This window comes from Capsicum annuum, chromosome 5 (assembly GCF_002878395.1).
Source record: "Capsicum annuum cultivar UCD-10X-F1 chromosome 5, UCD10Xv1.1, whole genome shotgun sequence".
NCBI lineage: Eukaryota > Viridiplantae > Streptophyta > Magnoliopsida > Solanales > Solanaceae > Capsicum > Capsicum annuum.
The window spans coordinates 47,462,929-47,483,001 of record NC_061115.1 but is presented as its reverse complement, the minus strand read 5'-3'; the positions used below and the strand labels follow the sequence as shown (position 1 = coordinate 47,483,001).

The following is a 20,073-nucleotide window of genomic DNA, read 5'->3' as shown; positions in this document are numbered from 1 at the left end:
TTTCCTTCTCCCCTCCCTTACCACCACTCAAATGTAATTAAATGTACAAATTGACATGGATATGTTATACTATTTGCCATAAAATTTTACAAAAAAGTAATATAAAAAATTTAAGATAAAAAGTGTAATTAAAAGAAACATGCTAAGAGAAAAAAAAAAAGACCCTCCCCTACAAGCTTCTTCTATATCCCGAAAATAAAATAATTTCGTGATAACCCAAGATTCTTAAAATTAATTAGAATATATAAAGCATGAACTTACAGATGAAAACTCAAAGACCATAATTTTTTGTCACACTCCAGCAGTAACAAACAGTTCATCATCCCAATCTAATTTAATACTATCAAGAAAAAAAATATTTAGTTATAGCTTGGGAGAGAGAGATGGGAGTTCCTACAAAAACACAAATATGTAGGATAATTTGCAATGAATTTTTTATTGGGAAAAAGGACAACTGTTTCTCAATAATCGACTATCTATAGTTCATGCAAATTTAGATGTTTGTTTATTTATGGAATTGATTTTTTGGCGCATGTAAGGTTTTCTTGTAACTTGATATATAGTCGGTGTGCTTCACATCATCTCATTTTATTACAGATAGTCTATCTTCTACGCATGTTGAAGAAGAGATGTAGTTGTCTTGAGTTAGCTGTCAAATTTTATATGTCTATTTATTCCAGCAATTTGCCTTATCAATTACATTATGTTTTGAAAATTTTCTAAAGGAGAAAAAAAGAATAAAACAACCACATCGAATAAGTTGAGGTTATAATCATGGTAACACATTTACATTTAAAAAAAATTGGATATACTTCCAATTCAACATTAAAGATTTTATGGTTCATTAAAAAAATATAAGGTTACTGATTTCAATCTACTAATAGTAACTTTGAGTTATCTATCTTCCATTGGATTAAATTATTCCACAAAAAAAGAACAAATTGAGAGGTATCTAAAATCTGAAACAATTATAAGAAAGTCAAAAAAGCTAAAAAAAATATATTATTTCAAGTGTCATCTACTTTAACCTATACAAGCAAGCATACATACAAATGGTTGTGTTACATTAGCGAGTCAAATCTAATTTAAAACTATAATATGTGCACAAGAACATTACTAACTTTGATAATTTAGAGAATGCCGTTAAGGGGATATACTTACCACATTGTCAAATGCATTAGAATTAGGTGTAAAAGAGTCTTGCAAAGAGCACTTTTTTGACTTCTCATTGACTTAAAAAAACTCATTATAAGAATCCATTAATGTAAAATCTAGAATCTATAATTAAGCAATTAGTTTCATCATGATGTATTGTATAACTTATATCAATGCAAAAATTAGAGCAATAATAACAAAGTACAGTTCTCACTTTCATCATCACCTTAGTAACAACACCTTTCTTCGTTCAATAAAAACTCTCTGACAAGTCTTTCACTTCCAACGACGGCGTGTGAGACCAAAATTTTCTAAAAAAGAAACTCCAATCACCACCTCTAACAACTATATACATCCTCTCATAACTTATTATAACAATTTGAAAGTTTAGATTATTAGGACAACAACGTTAAGAGGTAAACAAAATCCTACCGGATAAAATTTCTATTGACGTGTAAATATATACGACTAATTTCTTCCATATATTTATTTTATGTTCCAATTTTTCTAACCAATAAAATTGACTATATATTGTCAAATATTCATTAATCCACAACCATTGATACCACCTATAAACCTACCAATACAAATATCCTAAGAAGAAAAAATAATAAAAATTGTAAAAGATACTTTTAGCAATTTAAGAAACAATGAAACAAAACCATTCTAAGCCCTTTCTCCCCTGATACATCTAGCAACACAGATATCCTTAGGCATGATGGTAAAACGCTTAGCATGATTAGCACAATAATTCGTATACTCAAACAACCCAATAAAATACGCCTCAATTGCCCCCTGCAAGGCCAACACATCATGAATCTAAAAATGCAAATTAGTCTTGAAATTCTAAGCATTTTCACTAATAAGCCTCTGGAATGACAAGTTGAAGATCAAAATATCGGTACTCTTTTGGTACTTGTAGATTTCACAAAGAGCAATAGTTCTTGGCCCGTAACGATGAGGTTCTTAACTCCTTTAGTGGTTAGGGAAGATTTATGGGCAGCCTTGGTGGCAAGTTGATTCCTTGGAGCCTTCCTCCAGTGGACTTACAGGCAGTTTGCTTAGTACGAGCTATCTGATTTTCTTAGTTTTGCTTGGAAGTGAAGGCAGATGAAAAGCTTGAAAAATCTGTAGAAGAAGAAGAGGAACTTTTCTGTTTTTGAGAAGACGAGGAGTTCCAAAAATTTTAAATAAGTACCTAAAATCATCATGAATGAACGAAAACCTACATATATAAATAAGAAAGAAAAATCGGGTGCAGAATCAAAAGTTGACCATAATTGATATAAAATTTAATCAATTCAAAAATCTTAAATAACTTCTGCACAAACGTTAACATGTAAAGAAAAGATAGAGATTCTCTAAATCATGTAAGTCCCTAAAGCTAGAGATTCTCTAGACTGATAATCATAGTTGCTGCCCAATAATCATATTAGATTTTGTATGCTTGGTTATTAAATCAACTATGGAAAGACTTAACCAAATAGTTATTACAGTTTAATTGATTTGGACTTATCATATATTTTTGCCTTTTTTGGACCAAATGTACTTTAGTTACAAAAAATATTTTGCTAAAATTTTGTGTACATTTTTTTGCCTATTTTTGAGACTAAACCAATTTTAGTTGGAAAAGGACTTTTGCCTATTTTTCTGGTCGTAATCAATATTTAATACTATACAAAATACTAGGAAAAATAAGGTGAAAAGATGATTTTGTTTAAAGCAGATATTTTTAATGAAGGGTAAAAATTTCAAATCAATTTTGTAATGATGTTCACATTAATATGTTAAAGATATACTAAAAGTGGGAAGTCCTCAAGTTGAAAATTGGATTACGAACAAGCCTCTGTTAAGTCATAACATTATGGACAAAAAGATAACTACTAATTAATTATATATCATATTCTAATAAAAATATATCATTATATATTTATGGACAAAAATATAAATATATATTAATTATAATAATACTTGTGAATGAATGATCTTAGTGATAGAACTTAAAAATGATTCACCATTAAACTTCATTCAGAAGAGGAAAATGATAAATTCTATTAATGTATTTGGTCTACTATGGCTGCGATTTTATATATATATATATATATATATATATATATATATATATATATATATATATATATATATATATATAAAGTAGCATAAGAAGTCAAGTGTCAGCATAAGAATAAGTCACTTAGCAGTTTTAGGACAAAACTTTAATAATATTTTAATAAAAGATTTAGAATTATTTGAATTTGAAAATATTAGGCTTTTAGAAGAAGAAAAAAAAAGAATTTGTTAGATTAAAATTAGAAATTCATAGTTGAAAAGTCCTAAATAAACTTTAAATATTTAATAATAATAATATATAAATAAATAAATAACAGTAGTAGTAATAATAGTAGTGCCTACATGTGGTGGTGGTAGTATACTAATAATATTAAGATATAATAATAATAATAATAATAATAATAATAATATAAATAAATAGTGTATTTAGGTATTAAAAATTTAAACTTACGTTAATTCAATTTTGTATGTATTTTGGGTGAAAATTATTTAAAAGATATGCTCACTTTTATTTCTAAAATGCAGAACCAAAACACAAAAAGAATAAATTTAGTTTTGAATTTATTCCACTATTTCATTCTTTTAAAAAATAGATTAAAATCTATCATGAATGAAGCATATATTAGATGTGATTACTTTCAATCCATAATCGAATGATTAGGAAAAAAAAAACAAATTGAATTAGTTAAATGTATCAACTGGAGAAAATTGAAGGAAAAGTGTTTTTTAAGTCTTGAATGAAGGATTGGTGACATTGACCAACTTAAAGGATCAAACATAATTAGAAAACTTAATTAAGTTAATTGTGGACTTGATTAATATTTTCAAAGCATTCTAATCTTTTCAAAATTATAAATCAACCCACACCCTTCTCCTCTCCAAATCAAGTGTCTCTCTTCTCTCTTCCCTCTTCTATCTCAATTGTTTCTCTCAAGTTTCTCCCAACCAATAGTTTTATAAATTTCTTCCTTCAATTCCCAGCGACTTCAACCTCCGGCGACAAATAGTGGGGTTATGACTTCCTTAACAACTTTCAATCGTCAATCGATGTAATAGCATTACTCTCCGACGACAACATCTTCAAGTTCTTCATCGTCCCTTTTCTTCTTTCACGGGCAAAAAATTACGAATTTTTAGTTATTAAGAAAAATAAAAACTTGAGACAACTTCTCTTCTAGTATTGGTTAATACTTTCAACATTTGCTTCTTAAATTTGAAATGGGGACTGAAGAAATCTGGTATTTCTTCTCTTCTCTTTTTGGAGTGAAATACTATTTTTTTGTTATTGTAGTTCTTGTTATCGAACTGTTCATTTGATTTGTTGGTGTCTATTGAGTTGTTTGAAGTTTGATTTTTGTTGTTTGTGTTTGTACAAACAAAACAGCAATTTTGGTGTTTTTGGTCACTATTGATATTCTTGGTGTTTGTGTTGTGTTGGTGTTGTTGGGTTGATTTGTTATTGTTCTTGGTAAAAATGGTGTATTTGATATTAAATGGTGATATTGTTGTTTTTATATTGAACAAAATCTTGCTACTGATAATTTCTGCAACAGATGAACCATCTGATACAACAGATGGATCATCTGATACAATAGTGATAACGCTCAACTTACACCTCAAATAAGTGCAAGGATGTCGTCGTCAATATATTTACCCAACTTCAGAGCCGGGGTCGAATCCACAAGGAATAATGTGAGTGGCGATTGAACTAGTTTGAAATTATAGCTACAAGTTAAGTTCAAATAATCGATATAAAAAGATAAAATGGGGGTTTAAGGTTCACAGAGCATTAATAGTCACATTCAATATTTTAGTGTTTGAAATCAGTCTAATGGAAAACAGAGCTATGTTCACCAAGGGTTTCGAGAATTGACAGATACTAGGTAATGCTAGAGATTCTCAGAATGAGTAGAATAGCAGAATATCCTTGACGATTATACTATCTGGCTTATCTCTCAACCTCACCAAACAATTTATTATCTAATTCTCTTGAACTTAGATAACTTATCTATTTCCAATAGGATTTTATCTCAGGCAGATTAACCCGGTTACGGCATTAATCATTAAACAGAAGGTTGGTAGCTTTCGAGTCCCTGTTGATAATTCACGTCCTCTAGTCTATTTTTTCGTTAGAAGCAAATAAAACCTAAGGCATAACCTAATGTTTTCAACCACTAGATTTTAGTTAAAACAACAGAATCTCATGATGTTTTACTACTCTTTGAATCCGTTAAACACCTAGTATCATATCAAACCCTAATTCATAGATCCCATAACTCCGACTAATGAAATTAGCCGCTCATGATTTGATGAACAAAATAAGAAGTTGAATTCATGATTATAATGATAAACTTACGAATGGGTAGAAAACAACAAGTAGTTCCTCCGATTTAATCACAAGGTAGAAACCCCAAAAATAGTTGATACGAAAAACACAAGAATATTTTATGAAAGAGAGCAAAAATACGTGTCTCACTTCTTAGAGTTGATGTCTGATAGATGAATTATTCCTTAATCAAAAACCCTAAAAGATGCTATTTATACTAAATCCTAATTAAGGAAATAAAATAACAAAATGAATAAAATTGTCCGTAATAAGTGATGCCCAGGCTGATGCCGCGTCAAGAAGTTGACACCCTATCACGAATAGCGTCAGAGAGGCTTCAGTTGCCTTCAGGTTTTTTCTTAGGCTAACGATATAGCTGACACCGCATCACCGATTTGACGTCGTATCACCAACGTCGTCAAATTTCTTCTTTAAACTCAATTCTCTGGTTTAGGCTGACGCCTTTCATGATGCCTTATCACCAACTTGATGTCTTATCACCAACATCGTCAGAACTTCTTCTCAGGCTTCAAGTTTCTGGTTAAGGTTGACGCCAATGCTGATAAGTTATCACAAGGCTAACGACGTATCACGGAGGTCGTCAGCCATGATTTCTTTTTTTTTGCTCAGATTTTCAACTCTTTTGCTCCATTGTCGTTTGTTTTTATTCCTCCACCCTTTTACTGCAATATCATGAGAAAACACATCAAAACAAGAGTTGCTTCAGAATTCACAATTATTTTGAGCTAAAAAGCATTAAATATGTTAGCTTTTGCTCACACATCAACACCCTCAACTTAAAATAATTGCTTGTCCTCAAGCAACAAACTAACTAAGAGAATACAAAGAACATTCAGCAGTCAACAACTATTTTACCTCAAAACTCAGTTACCACCTCCAAAGTCAACCAACTTAAATTACTGTGTATATTATTGAAAAGCAATAGTGTAACACAAAGGATTAGCCATGGAATCAATTAAGTACCAACAGTCATGCATGTAGCAATATAACACTACCCAAATAAGTAAGTAACCTAGCAAGATACTATTGTGCCCTCACAACAAAGAAAATCCCTTTTTTCTCTCATCTCAAAAGTCAAAATATGGGGATTTGCACAAAAACACTCACTCTAAGAACGAAGTTCCAGGCACACAAGTGTATTGCCAGCTACTACTCATCCAGTTCGTGCAATTATTAGCAGTGATTATCAAGCAACTAAAACTTAATGCCATAAAAAGATGCACAGTGGTTACACATGAATACAATTCACACAGCTACCATATAGACAATTGGAGAGGTAGTTACCATTCCAAGAAAAATTAACTAAAAATATGTCAACTGCCATAGATACTTATTTTTCTCCCAGCTAACCACAACACATCACAAAGCAAAAATAATACGCCTAAACATGTTGGCTCTACTAGGAACAAGACTTTGGGGAAAAGAGGCACGGCAATAAAAATCCACGGAGGACATCAACACCCACAAGTAGCCCCACCCTCAACTTAATATCATGCATTGTTCCCAACACGTCAAATAAAAACAAGAGAGTTAGAAACATACCTGTGGCACCATTGGTGCGAAGATCTAATGTCAATCACATAATAAGAATAAAAACAACAAATTACCTTGGGTTACCTCCCAAGAACTGCCTAGTTTAACGTCGCGGCACGACCCAACTTAGCTTTTTCCTCTACCTTGAGGATATGAATTTCACCCCTAACTTAGAATCCATCTTTTTGCCTCGCTCATAGGAAGGTGTTACAAAGATTAAGAAACTGAGTAATGGATGGTGCATGGTAAACAACTCATCTTTAAAGTGAGGTGTGTTTTTGTGTTGCTTATCAATTGTAAAATAAAGAATATAGGATTCTTGTTCCTCATCTTCACAGTCTTTCACTATTTTAGATGATTCCACAGACAAGATATCATCTAAACATAATGTGAAAAAATGCTTTGAGTGTGGCCCCACATATCCTACTTCAAAATTTACACTATCCTCTACACACTCACTTTTATTCATCTTCTCAACATTTTTATTTTAAATTAGGCTAGAGTCTTCATAAGAGATTAGCTTGGCTTCTTCTTTTGCCTCTAGCACCATTCCCTCAATCTTGGAATCATCCCTCAAGGTTGGCACAATTGGTTAGGAAATCTCCAAGGGTTGATCAACATCAAGCTCATCATTAGTATAGGAATCTTGCTCTTCATCATCACACTCTTCCATTATTTTAAATGAATCCACAGACAAGATATCATCTAAACATAATGTAGAAAAGTATTTTGGATGATTGACCTCGATATCCATCTCTTTTATCCTTTCTCTTCCCTCGTTAAATGCCCTAATGTCTTGACGTATGTCACATATGGTATCATTCATTATATCTATACGATCCAACATTAGTTGAAGCATAGCTTTAATGTCACTCTTTCTAGTGCTGCGTTCTTTCTTTTTTTTGACCATAAGACCTGTCATACTCATAAGATGAACTAGAACTTGGGTTAGCGTAATAGGGGAGTGAGCATTTGGGAAATCACTCCAATGTCCATCTTGACCACCACATAAAGAAGAATTATACTCCTGGTAAGATGGATATGGTGCACACAGCTCTCTCCGAGGAGCATATCTACAATTTTGCCAAAAGTGGGGTCCATCACAATATGAACATGGATCATCCAGATAAAATTTCCAACCATCAAACTTACATTCATTCCATGATGCCATAGTAAGAAATAAACAAAAATAAAGAAAATCTACCTAACACAAGAAACAAAGAAAATCACAAACAAATATTTACAAGTTTGAATTCAAGAAAGTAGGCTAAAATTCCAAACCAACTCAATATACCAAATTGTTCCCCGGCAATGGCGCCATTTTTGATAACGCTCAACTTACACCTCAAATAAGTGCAAAGCGGTCGTCGTCAATATATTTACCCAACTTCGAAGTCGGGGTCGAATCCACAGGGAATAATGTGAGTGGCGATTAAACTAGTTTGAAATTATAGCTACAAGTTTAGTTCAAACAATCGATATAAAAAAGATAAAATAGGGGTTCAAGGTTCACAGAGAGTTAATTTTCACTTTCAATATTTTAGTATTTGAAATCAGTCCAATGGAAAACTAGAGCTATGTTCACCAAAGGTTTCAGGAATTAACAGATACTAGGTAATGCTAGAGATTCTCAGAATAAGTAGAATAGCAGAATATCCTTGACGATTATACTATCTGGCTTATCTCTCAACCTCACCAGACAATTTATTAACTAATTCTCTTGAACTTAGATAACTTATCTATTTCAAATAGGATTTTATCTCAAGCAGATTAATCCAGTTACGGCATTAATCATTAAACAGAAGGTTGGTAGCTTTCGAGTCCCTGTTGATAATTCACGTCCTCTAGTCTATTTCTCCGTTAGAAGCAAATAAAACCTAAGGAATAACCTAATTTTTGCAACCACTAGATTTTAGTTAAAACAACAGAATCTCATGATGTTTTACTACTCTTTGAATCCGTTAAACACCTAGTATCATATCAAACCCATATCCATGGATCCCATAACTCCGGCTAATGAAATTAGCCGCTCATGATTTGATGAACGAAATAAAAATTTGAATTCATGATTATAATGATAAACTTACGAATGGGTAGAAAACAACAAGTAGTTCCTCCGATTTAATCACAAGGTAGAAACCCCAAAAATAGTTGATACGAAAAACACAAGAATATTTTATGAAAGAGAGCAAAAATATGTGTCTCACTTCTTAGAGTTGATGTCTGATATATGAATTATTCCTTAATCAAAAATCCTAAAAGATGCTATTTATACTAAATCCTAATTAAGGAAATAAAATAACAAAATGAATAAAATTGTTCGTAATAAGTGACGCCCAGGCTGATGCCGCATTAAGAAGTTGACACCCTATCACGGATAGCGTCAGAGAGGCTTCTATTGCCTTCAGGTTCTTTCTTAGGCTAACGATGTAGCTGACACCACATCACCGATCTGATGTCGTATCACCAACGTCATCAAATTTCTTCTTTAAACTCAATTCTCTGGTTTAGGCTGACGCCTTTCATGATGCCTTATCACCAACTTGATGTATTATCACCAACGTCGTTAGAACTTCTTCTCAGGCTTCAAGTTTCTAGTTAAGGTTGATGCCAATGCTGATAAGCTATCATAAGGTTGACGACGTATCACGGAGGTCGTCAGCCATGATTTCTTCTTTTTTGCTTAGATTTTCAACTCTTTTGCTCCATTGTCATTTGTTTTTATTCACCCACCCTTTTACTGTAATATCATGATCAAACACATCAAAACAACAAGAGTTGCTTCAGAATTCACAATTATTTTCTGCTAAAAAACATTAAATATGTTAGCTTTTGCTCACATATCAAACAGCTGAACCATCTAATGCAACAATTGAATCATCTAAGGCAAAATATGAATTATCTAATGCAATATATGAACAATATATTGGATGAAATCTTATCAACTATTCCAATAGGACGATATGTCCAAGACTTTGATTTCTTCCTACGTTAACTATAATACCTTGAGAATCCCAACCGATAGTAGAACCATGATTCAAGCTCATGAGAAATAAATCTTAGTGATTTGGTAGTTTTATGATCAATTTTTATGTGTATTAATCCCTTAAATACGTCCTAGCTATTGGACGAATCAAAATATCCCTTACCGATTGAATTCTTGAGAAGAACTTTGCTTTAGTCAACTTCAAATGAGTATATATCCCATTCTACAAATAATTTTTGATCTCATGACTCACCAATAGATATATAATTGAATTATCTTTCCAGAAATACCAATTTTACCAAAATTTGGTATCGGAGTAAGAAGTTATGACCATTTTACTGAGAGCTGTCCGAGCTGCCCAGGAGCGACGGGCAAACTGACAGACCGTCAAGTCAGCGATGGCCCTCGGTTTGGCCATCAAAACTGAAGAAGTAAGGCCATTTTATACAACAAAAATGATGGTTATAGTGATGGTTAGTCACCAGAGTGACGGTCCATCACTCAGACCGTCTATTTTGTCCGAAACAGCGCTAAAACACCATTTCAAAGAGATTTTTTGGGTCTTTTTCCACCCTATTTAACACCCAATCACATCAAATCAAAGAACATAACTTCTCATTCATACATAACCTCAAAATTAGTATTTCTTTCAATATCAAAACCCTTATTTCTTCTTCAAGAAAAATCAAGAGAGATCAAGAGATGTCAAGAAATCAAGAATCTCTCCAAGAACCTTCAAGAAAGAAGTTTCCCAAGGTATGTAGATGTTGAATCTTGGGTACCTTTCATCCAAGAATCTTAAAGACCCTTTTCTAAATCTCTATGATTTTATGTTTATGAGATTCCATGATTTATACGAGTTGAAATTGATGTTCCAACTGTTATTGAGTTTTGATTCATGTTTGTTTACAAGGTTTTCAAGATTTGACCCTAGTATGTGAAATTCATGTGATGTTCATGATAAATCCTCTTTAAGTTGCTTGTTAGATGATGGGTTCATGTCAATTAAGTGTAGAAATGGTTGAAAATTCAAAGCATGTTCTTCATATGTTTGATACAATGCTTATGTGAAGGAATTAGGGCCATGATAGCATGTTGATTATGAAATTCCCAATTAGGTACAACCATTACATGCCTTGTATTTGATAAAATGCCTTAGTGAATGAATTGTGGCATGATAGCATAAAATTCCCAATTAGGTGCAACACATGCATGCCTAGTATTTGATGAAATGCCTTAGTGAATGAATTGTGTCATGATAGCATGAAATTCCCAATTAGGTGCAATCCATGCATGCCTAGTGTTTGTTGAAAGGCCTTAGTGAAAAAGTTGAGACATGATAGTGGGAAATTCCCCAATTTTGTGCTCTTTGATACATGCTAAGTCTTTAATACATGTCAAATGCTTGACGAGTATATTGTGACATGATAGTATGAAATTTTCCCAATCATGCTCTATCCAATACATGCCAAAACTAATATATGTGCGAAGTACTTGATGAAAGACCTTGTTGAATGGATTATGATCTAATATCATGTTTCCCCTACGCTATTATATGTCTATGATTCCTAACTACTTGAAGTGATGCCTTAGTGATTGTGATGGTGAATATATGTTATGATTCCTAAATGCTTAAGAATATATGGTTATGATTCATACATGCTTGAAGAGATGTTGTAGTGATTGTTATGACAAATGAATAACTGCAGTTATGACTAGTCAAGGATGTTATGTTTTACTTTTATGTTATCGAGTCCTGGGGGTATTTATACCCGATAATTTAGCTATTTTCTAGAGCGTGTGTTAGTTTCCACGATAATCCCAGTCAGGCCATGATTCTCAGAACTCAGTGAATTATAGAATTTTGTATCCTCAGATAGATACAGAACTTAAGAAATCTCAGTAATCTTCGTAATCCCTGTATCACTAGTAATCTAGCCTCAGTTCTGTACTCAGCTCAGATCTTGTAGTATTCAAGTGTTTAGTTCTGGCCTCGATAATAACCAAGTAATCTAATCAAACTTTGTATCATCAGTTAGATACCGTGATTCAGTAGTATTCTGTCAGATACAAAACTATGTGAATTTATCTTAACTCAGTCAGATCATTTGAGAAATGTGATCAGTATCAGATTTAGTTCAATTTGTGTTTAGTTAAAAAAATTTAGTTCAAAGTCTTTCAGTTGGGAGTAGGATCTAGCACCGAGCATAGGAAGGGATGGAGGCTCCCCGTTAAAAAAAGGCCAAGTTGTTAGGAGCAATCCCTAAACTCCAGAACTGCATAGCTAGCACAGGATGTAGGATTTACCATCAGTAGAGGTTGTCACTCGTAGAGAGAGGTTTGACTATTATATTGCCTTAGGCTGACTTTTTGCGAGGGTCATCTGTTAGAGATGCTTGACCATATAGGTTTTTACCTGTGGCACGGTATTGACACCCTTTCAGCTGGGGTTATAGGTTGGACTCCACCAGTGGAGGTCGGGACATGTCGGTTAAGTAACTACTTCCCACAGTTGCAGTTTTGGTATCAATCTTTAGAAATCAGGACTGTCAGATACAGTTATTTATCTCTGTGAGAAACTCAGATAGTTCCATTGATTCATGGGCCATCCGTCAGATAGGCTTGGTCTCACATACAATTATTCATTATCATATCTAGAGATCATCCATTGGATAGGCTTGATCTCAGTCTCAGATTTAGTTAAGTATGCTTGTTATCATATCTAGAGATCATCCATCAGATAGGCTTGATCTCAGTCTCTGATCTTGTTGAGTATTCTTGTTTTCAGATTCGGACATGATCATTTTCTTATCATTTATAATAATAGATTCTAAAATCATCCGTTAGAGAGGTTGATCTCCGATTCAGTCAGTCAAGAGTAGTAAGCTCAGAATTTAGTCATTGATGTGAGTATATTCAGTTAATCAGTTATCAGTATCAGATGATTCAGTGATTCAGTATCTTGATGTTAGTAGTGAGTTCAGATGTCAGTAAAGTGGTATCCGAGTTTTAGTATTTAGAGTTGTGATAGTTGTGATTATGGTTTGTGCATTCATGTATGTGTTCTCATTTGGAACTTTCATGATTATTCAGTTAAGTAATTATTCATGCATGAGCCCTTGTATTTAGCCTTACCTCATCTACATACTCGGTACATTCCCATACTAACGCATTTGCTCTATGGTGTTTTATTTGACACCATAGATTCAGAGGCACGAGACCTCGAGTACCCTCAACAATTCAGTCCCAGTCAGCAGCAGTAGACATAGAAGTGAGTCCTCTTCATTCGACGACGATCCTTGTTTTATTATTTCATGAAACTTTTTTTTAGTTGATGGAGTTATTTGGGGGCATATCCCATCAACTCCATAGTTCAGACAATTTAGAGGCTTTTCAGACAGATATATCAGTATTTAGTTTTAAGTTTTGAGTATTTTTATATGTTTGGAACCTTATGGCGAGTTTATGCATTTATTTTTTATATTATATAGTGTTCATGTACAGATATCAATAAAGGGTTAGCTTGTGGTCCTTCGGGGTCATAAGCACTGTGTGACGTTCCAGTTTTAAAAAATCGAGTTGTTACAATAACACATCTGTTGCAATAGATTATGCTTCTATTGGAAGAAATCTAACTAATATTAACAGTTGATAACAGTTGTAACAAATCACTCATATGTTGCAATAGATAAATGATCTGTTGCACAGACCAGTTATCTATTCAACAGATGAGTGATCTATTGAACGAAATCACTATAGTATAGAAACTATTTTTACTGTTTACAATAGATTACCCATCTATTGCATTAGGTTTGTTATATATTACAATATATAACACACTTGTTACAACATATGTGTGATCTGTTGGAACTATTATTTTACTGTGTTGTACATGTTAGATTTATTGTTATTCTTTAATTAACGATGCTTTAATCAATTATAATATTTTTTATTTTTTGTTATTTTTAGATAATATGGCTCCAAAAAGAAAAAGAAATCGACTCAAGTCCAAGTAAAGGAACATGTGAAGTAGCTAGGCTATATCCACCACTCTATGAGCTTGATTTACAAATGTTATCTCAATCTAAAGCAGAAGATAAGGAACATTGGGATGAAAAGAGATGATCCAAATACTAATAGCCCTTCCAGTGAAGAGTTGGTCTAAACCTTCAGCATTGATAGTTATCCTGTGAGAATATTGTGCGATGGTGTCAAAAATTTAACTGGTGATTTCGTGGTTAAGTAAGCCATGGGAAAATCTTTTGATGCCCTTAGAAAAATACTTCGAGACTGAAAATTGGATGCTTATTTCAAGGGCAGCTACTTTGGGCAATATCTTAATTTGCCAAAGGACAACAATGCTCGTTTCCAAATAAAAATAGTATATAATCATCTGAAACATAGGTTTAAGTATGAAAATAAAGATAAGATGGATGAGGTGTCGATAAATTACAGTGGCATGTCTATTTATTTTGGTTGGAAGGAGTTTGTCATAGTTACTAGACTAAAATGTTATCCTTCTTCTCCTTCTCATTCTCAAATAATACCTATTCTAACCAGAAAAAAGTACCCCGCACACCTAAAAAAGGCAAAAGTAAGTCAAGTGAGGGTGATGACTTGGTGTCCCTAGTTGGTCCAAGTTTTAAAAACAAAAATTTGATAGAAGCGTTGAAAGGTAAAAGACTTTCAAAGAACCACAAACAATCATTGTTCTTGATTTTGTATGAACATAATATTCTTTAGATGAGAGACATTAACAACAACAAACCACTTGGTTTAATAAAGCTCTCAAAGGAACTTGAGGCATTTAACAGTTATTCTTAGGGTTATGAAAGCTTTAAAATAACTGTCAAATATTTACTGACTCCGTTAATGCCAAAGACAGTCAACTTATATGGCTTTTTATGGGCTTTCATGGTAAATATTTCCTTTATTATGATTCATTTATTTTTTTATTGAATAATGCTTTTGATTTATTAGAGTTATTTTATTGGCTTGGGAATTTAAAGTCATTCCGTATTTGAGACAATAAGTGAACTACCAGGAATAAGTTTCATGTCCAAGAATCCTGATATGGTTGTCAGCTAAAACTGATAAAAATACAAAATTTCTTGATCTCTTTAACCACCACCAACCCCCCCCCCCCCCCCCGAAGAAAGTAGTAAGTCTAATTCTAATTAAGTTTTTATTTTAATTAATAATTTTTTAAATGATTTAATCATCATTCTAATATATGTACTTATTTATTTTAGATTGTCTATCTTTGGCTTGTTCCGACCAATCGAGAGTTGAAAATGCCATTTTTCTTATTTTATGATCAGTGCAAACTTTATCGAACCCTGAGTTCATCGATAAAATAAAAAAGAATTGTTTTGAGCAACAACCATCACAAGAAAAATAATAATTTTAGATGATGGGCTTGTTGTTCCTGATGGTGTTAGCGGTAATAGAGTTGTTGGTAGTGTTGCTGTTAGGGATAATGATGCTCCTCTTAATGTTTTTGAAATAATAAACCATTATGATTATGATCATATTGGTTTTACATATTTTGCTCCTTCTAGCGAATGTTCTGCATGCAAATTCTAGACTGCAAAGCGAAACATGATAGAGTGATTAATGCTATTAATGGACTAATTACTTCTATAAAGAAATTGACATCTAATAGGGATGTAATTCCATCAAAGAGAATTTCATATCCATACACTCTATTAGAGATTAAGGCGGCTAAGAAGGGAAGGAAAGAAATTTCTAAGGCATCATCAAGCATCAAAAAAGCAAAATTGCAACTCCTTTGTCTTTGTCTTACACTTTTGATGAATATATGTCATCTATTCCAACAAACCAACGGACTACATATATGTTTCATTGGATGATACATCTGCTGAAAATTATCAAATAAATATGCATCTGTTGCAACAGTTGACTAACCTGTTGCATCAGATGCATTATCTGTTGCAACATTTGTTTTGTTTATTTTAACAATTCAAATAGGTCTTTTTACTATTTTAATTTATACCAACATATGACCTATCTACTGCAACAGATAGGTCATTTGTTGGGACAAATTAAATCAAGACTTCCTACTATTTTTGTTTTTCCAAATAGATGAGTCTTATGTTGCAACAGATGGGTCATCCATCTATTACAACAAATAGGTAATCTGTTAGTAAAATTTAAAATAAGAGGAAGACCTGTTTGATTTGTTAAAACAGATGAGTTATCTTTTTCCTTTTTTTGTATCTGTATGATTAGCATTGACAATTCTAGTTTTCCAGATGAATGTCTCAATAGAAGCTACTGTTGAACAGCATGATATCACAGTTGATAATCTATCAACTGCTTCCAAAGACGAATAAAAAGTGAAGTCTGTCAGTCCGGAATAATGAAAGAATTACCCATTTGAAAGGCTCAACATCTCAGATGAGGCTCTAAAAAAATTAACAAAGTTGATCAATGACTATTCAGAATGGATTATCGATAGGCTGTTAAAGTATTATGCCGGTGGGTACATAAATTATTTTTAAAGATATTGATTTATACAATTCTTGTTGTAAAAATATGACATTAACACATATATATCATGCAAAAAATAAAATAACGAACACTATAAAGTGAACAAATCAGGTCTTGGTTTTGATATGTTTGACTTTATTTTTGCACATCTCAGATTGAAGAATTGGATCTATTTGATGTCACATCCCTAAACATGATGGAATGATGAAGTTTAAATGTCATACATCTTACTATAAATACTTTATTTAATTGTATCTATCGATTAATTTTATTATCACGTAATCCAAAATATTTAATTGATAATATGTACAGCACATCGATGTCATTTCTTACTACCTCTGAAAGAAGGCTAAGTTGCAAACACCAGAATAATATAGATACACGACAGGAAATTATTTGTAGAAAGTTTACATCAATAATGCCTATGATAGGTATTGTCAACAACAGCTAGAAGTTTCTCAAAAGGAGGAATGCTTAATCAACATCAACAAAGGTTTTAGCATTTCAGTTGGCTTACCTTGGAATTTGGTCAATGAAGTGTACATCTCAAATCAATTATGGTGATGAATTCCTTTGGGTATTGGCTATCATCGTTCTAAAAAAGAGGTGCATCTAAGTTTGCGACTTGATGTTAGGAAAGAGACGTTCTGGGCCATCATTTAAGATATAAAATATATCCAAAATATTTCCTGCTTACCTTGATATAAGTGGATTTTTTGATCAAAAGGTTCATACTGATTGGTCGAGGATTGAAGCATATCGGGATAAAAAGGGCAATTCATTTAATGTAGAATATGTTGAAGGAATTGCTCAAAAATCCATTGGTATCCTGTAAGTATCAATCAAGTATCATGATTTAGTTTTATTTCATAAATTTCACAACGCTTACATTAATTACAAGATATAGATTATCTAATTTTTACAAGCATAGGGATTATGGTCTTTTTGTTTCCACTTATGCCGAGTATTAGAGCGATGGATTACAAGTCCTAAATGATGGACTTGATGCTGTATTTCTCCGTAAAATATATTCTACTCTTTTATGGAAATACAGAAAAACAAAAGCTTAGACACTGTACTCAAGTGACATTAAAGATCCACAACGGCCAAAGCCGAATTTCATAGCACCGGATGAAGAACAACTTGTCCATATTGAGTAGATCTTTATAGCATGATTCTTTCAAAGTAATAACCTATCCTTATGAATTTTTGGTACCAAAACTTACATTGTTGTTTTTTTGTTGAGTAGATCATCTGTACCCATAACAATTTCTTTACATTTTATTTATTTGTTGATTTATTTCATGTAATTTTTGAAGGCTTCAATTTATTTTATTTTGTCTAAGAATTTTATTTTATCCTGACATTTGAACTTATTAATTGAAATGGAATACTAGATTCAAATATTGTAACAGATAATGTAGTTGTTGCAATAGTTGATATATCTGTTGGAAATTATCAAATAGATTTATACATATGTTGCAACATGTAGGTCATCTGTTGGAAATTATCAAATAGGTTTTCCTACTGTTTTGATTTGTTCCAATATATAAACTATCTATTGCAAAAGATAGACTAAGATATAAATATCTGCATAATACAACAGATGACCAACCTATTGCAACAGATAAACTATCTGTCAGAATAGATAGACTATCTGTTGTAATATATAGATAATCTATTGCATTATAAAAAAAATTCAATTTTCATCAAATATAAAAAATTGTCACTAAATGTAAAGTAAAGTGACTTGAAATAAAAATTGTCACGATATTTGTGTTTTTACATCTTCTTTTTTATACACAGGCTCCAACTATTTAGTTAATACCCCATTAACCCATACCTCTTACATCCTTTCCACAGTGTTGTCACACAGAAAGGTTGTTGGGTTGTTCATTTCTATGTCGATTAGCAAACATTTGATGTGTGCAATGGCGTACGACCTGCACATGACACCGATTTTATTTTTTGGAAGGTCCTTATTTTGACTTTCAAAATCCTATCTCGTATTCAACATTTTTTGCTGGCAAATGGTTCATCAGTTTACTCTGCCTAAAAAAGTTAGGGAACAAGTCCAATAGTTACTGCATCATGGTAAAATAATTTGTCTCATCGAAGACAGTTAAGTTGATGTCTTAAACTTTCATCATTCCCTCCTTGAGTAGTATCTCAAGAGCCAGAAAATGTTTTACATCCACGTTCTTGATTGAAAGAACTCTCTTTACGTTGCTCTAGTCCTTTTCGTATGAATATGGCATCTTCCCTTTAAGATAATTAATCATATCTTTATCCCATTCGAACCCAGAAACTAACAAATACTATGATTAAGAAGATAATTTTTAAATAGGTTAGTAATTTTAAAAAAGAAAAATGGAGTGGAAAGATGCAATAGATGGTCCATCTGTTGCACATGATTATCTGAATTTATTAATATATTACCTATCTAATGCAACTTATGCAACATATGGCTAATCTGTTGCAACAGAACCACCACCAGTTGAACCAGAATACCCAATTGTTGCAACAGATGACACATCTGTTACGTAGCTTCTTCTTTATTGAGTAGATTGGAAGGATAGGTTAGGAAAATTTAAATTACCATTTCCACATACCACACTTCAATATCTATTATCTTCTTGAAGTCTTGGGGTAAAAGGTATTCATGGTGAAAGTTTTTGTGCGTTGCTTGAAATTTATGGACTTTCTCAGAACGGCCTTCTGTTTGACGTCAAGTTTCGCGTATATGTCCACCTGCTCCAATAGCTCCTGAACTTCATTAACTTTTGGATGAGGAAGAGTTTCATTTTTTTGGTTTCATATTTGAGAGTATATGTCTAATTGCTTTTTTCTTCTTTCTAATGGTTCTCTCACCTTCTTGGATAGTATGACACCTCTCTTGAATTTTAATTCCTCGATAGTATTAGTGAGAGAATTTATTTTTTCAAATAGTTTATTGTGTCTATCCATGCACTCGTTGAATTTTCAATGAGAATATGAGGATAAAGGGGGTGAGAGAAACTACTGTAAGGGTGAAAGGAACCACTATAAGGGGTGATTTCAAACATATCTATTTTCTCTTAAGCATAAACATGCTCATCATCATGAGTGGTAGCAGTATCAGCATCAATATGTCAGCCACTAACATTAAAAACTCTACCAGCAACACCCCCAGAAGCAGCATCCAAATCTGTTGTAGTAAGTTGGTCATGAAAAGCCTCAACATTAGGTGACCTTGCCTAACTGATCTTCTTAATGATGTTGCTCCATCCAATTTCTTTTTTATTAACTCCATCATTGGGTCAGCTATTGTATCAACAGGACCTAGATTAATAAAAGAAGTTATCCCCAACTCCTGCTCAGTACGCACAATCCATAGATGCATAACCTAAAAAAATAATAGATATGTTTAAATGAAATAATAATTTGTAGTTAGTTGGGTAATATGTTAACACTGATAACTTATGCAATA

The 20,073-nt window shown here is 32.6% G+C and overlaps 1 pseudogene; it reads right to left on the bottom strand.

Moving 5' to 3' along the window:
- Positions 1 to 1,821: 1,821 nt before the first annotated feature.
- LOC107871756 overlaps positions 1,822 to 20,073 on the bottom strand; it is an 82,901-nt pseudogene continuing 64,649 nt past the window's right edge.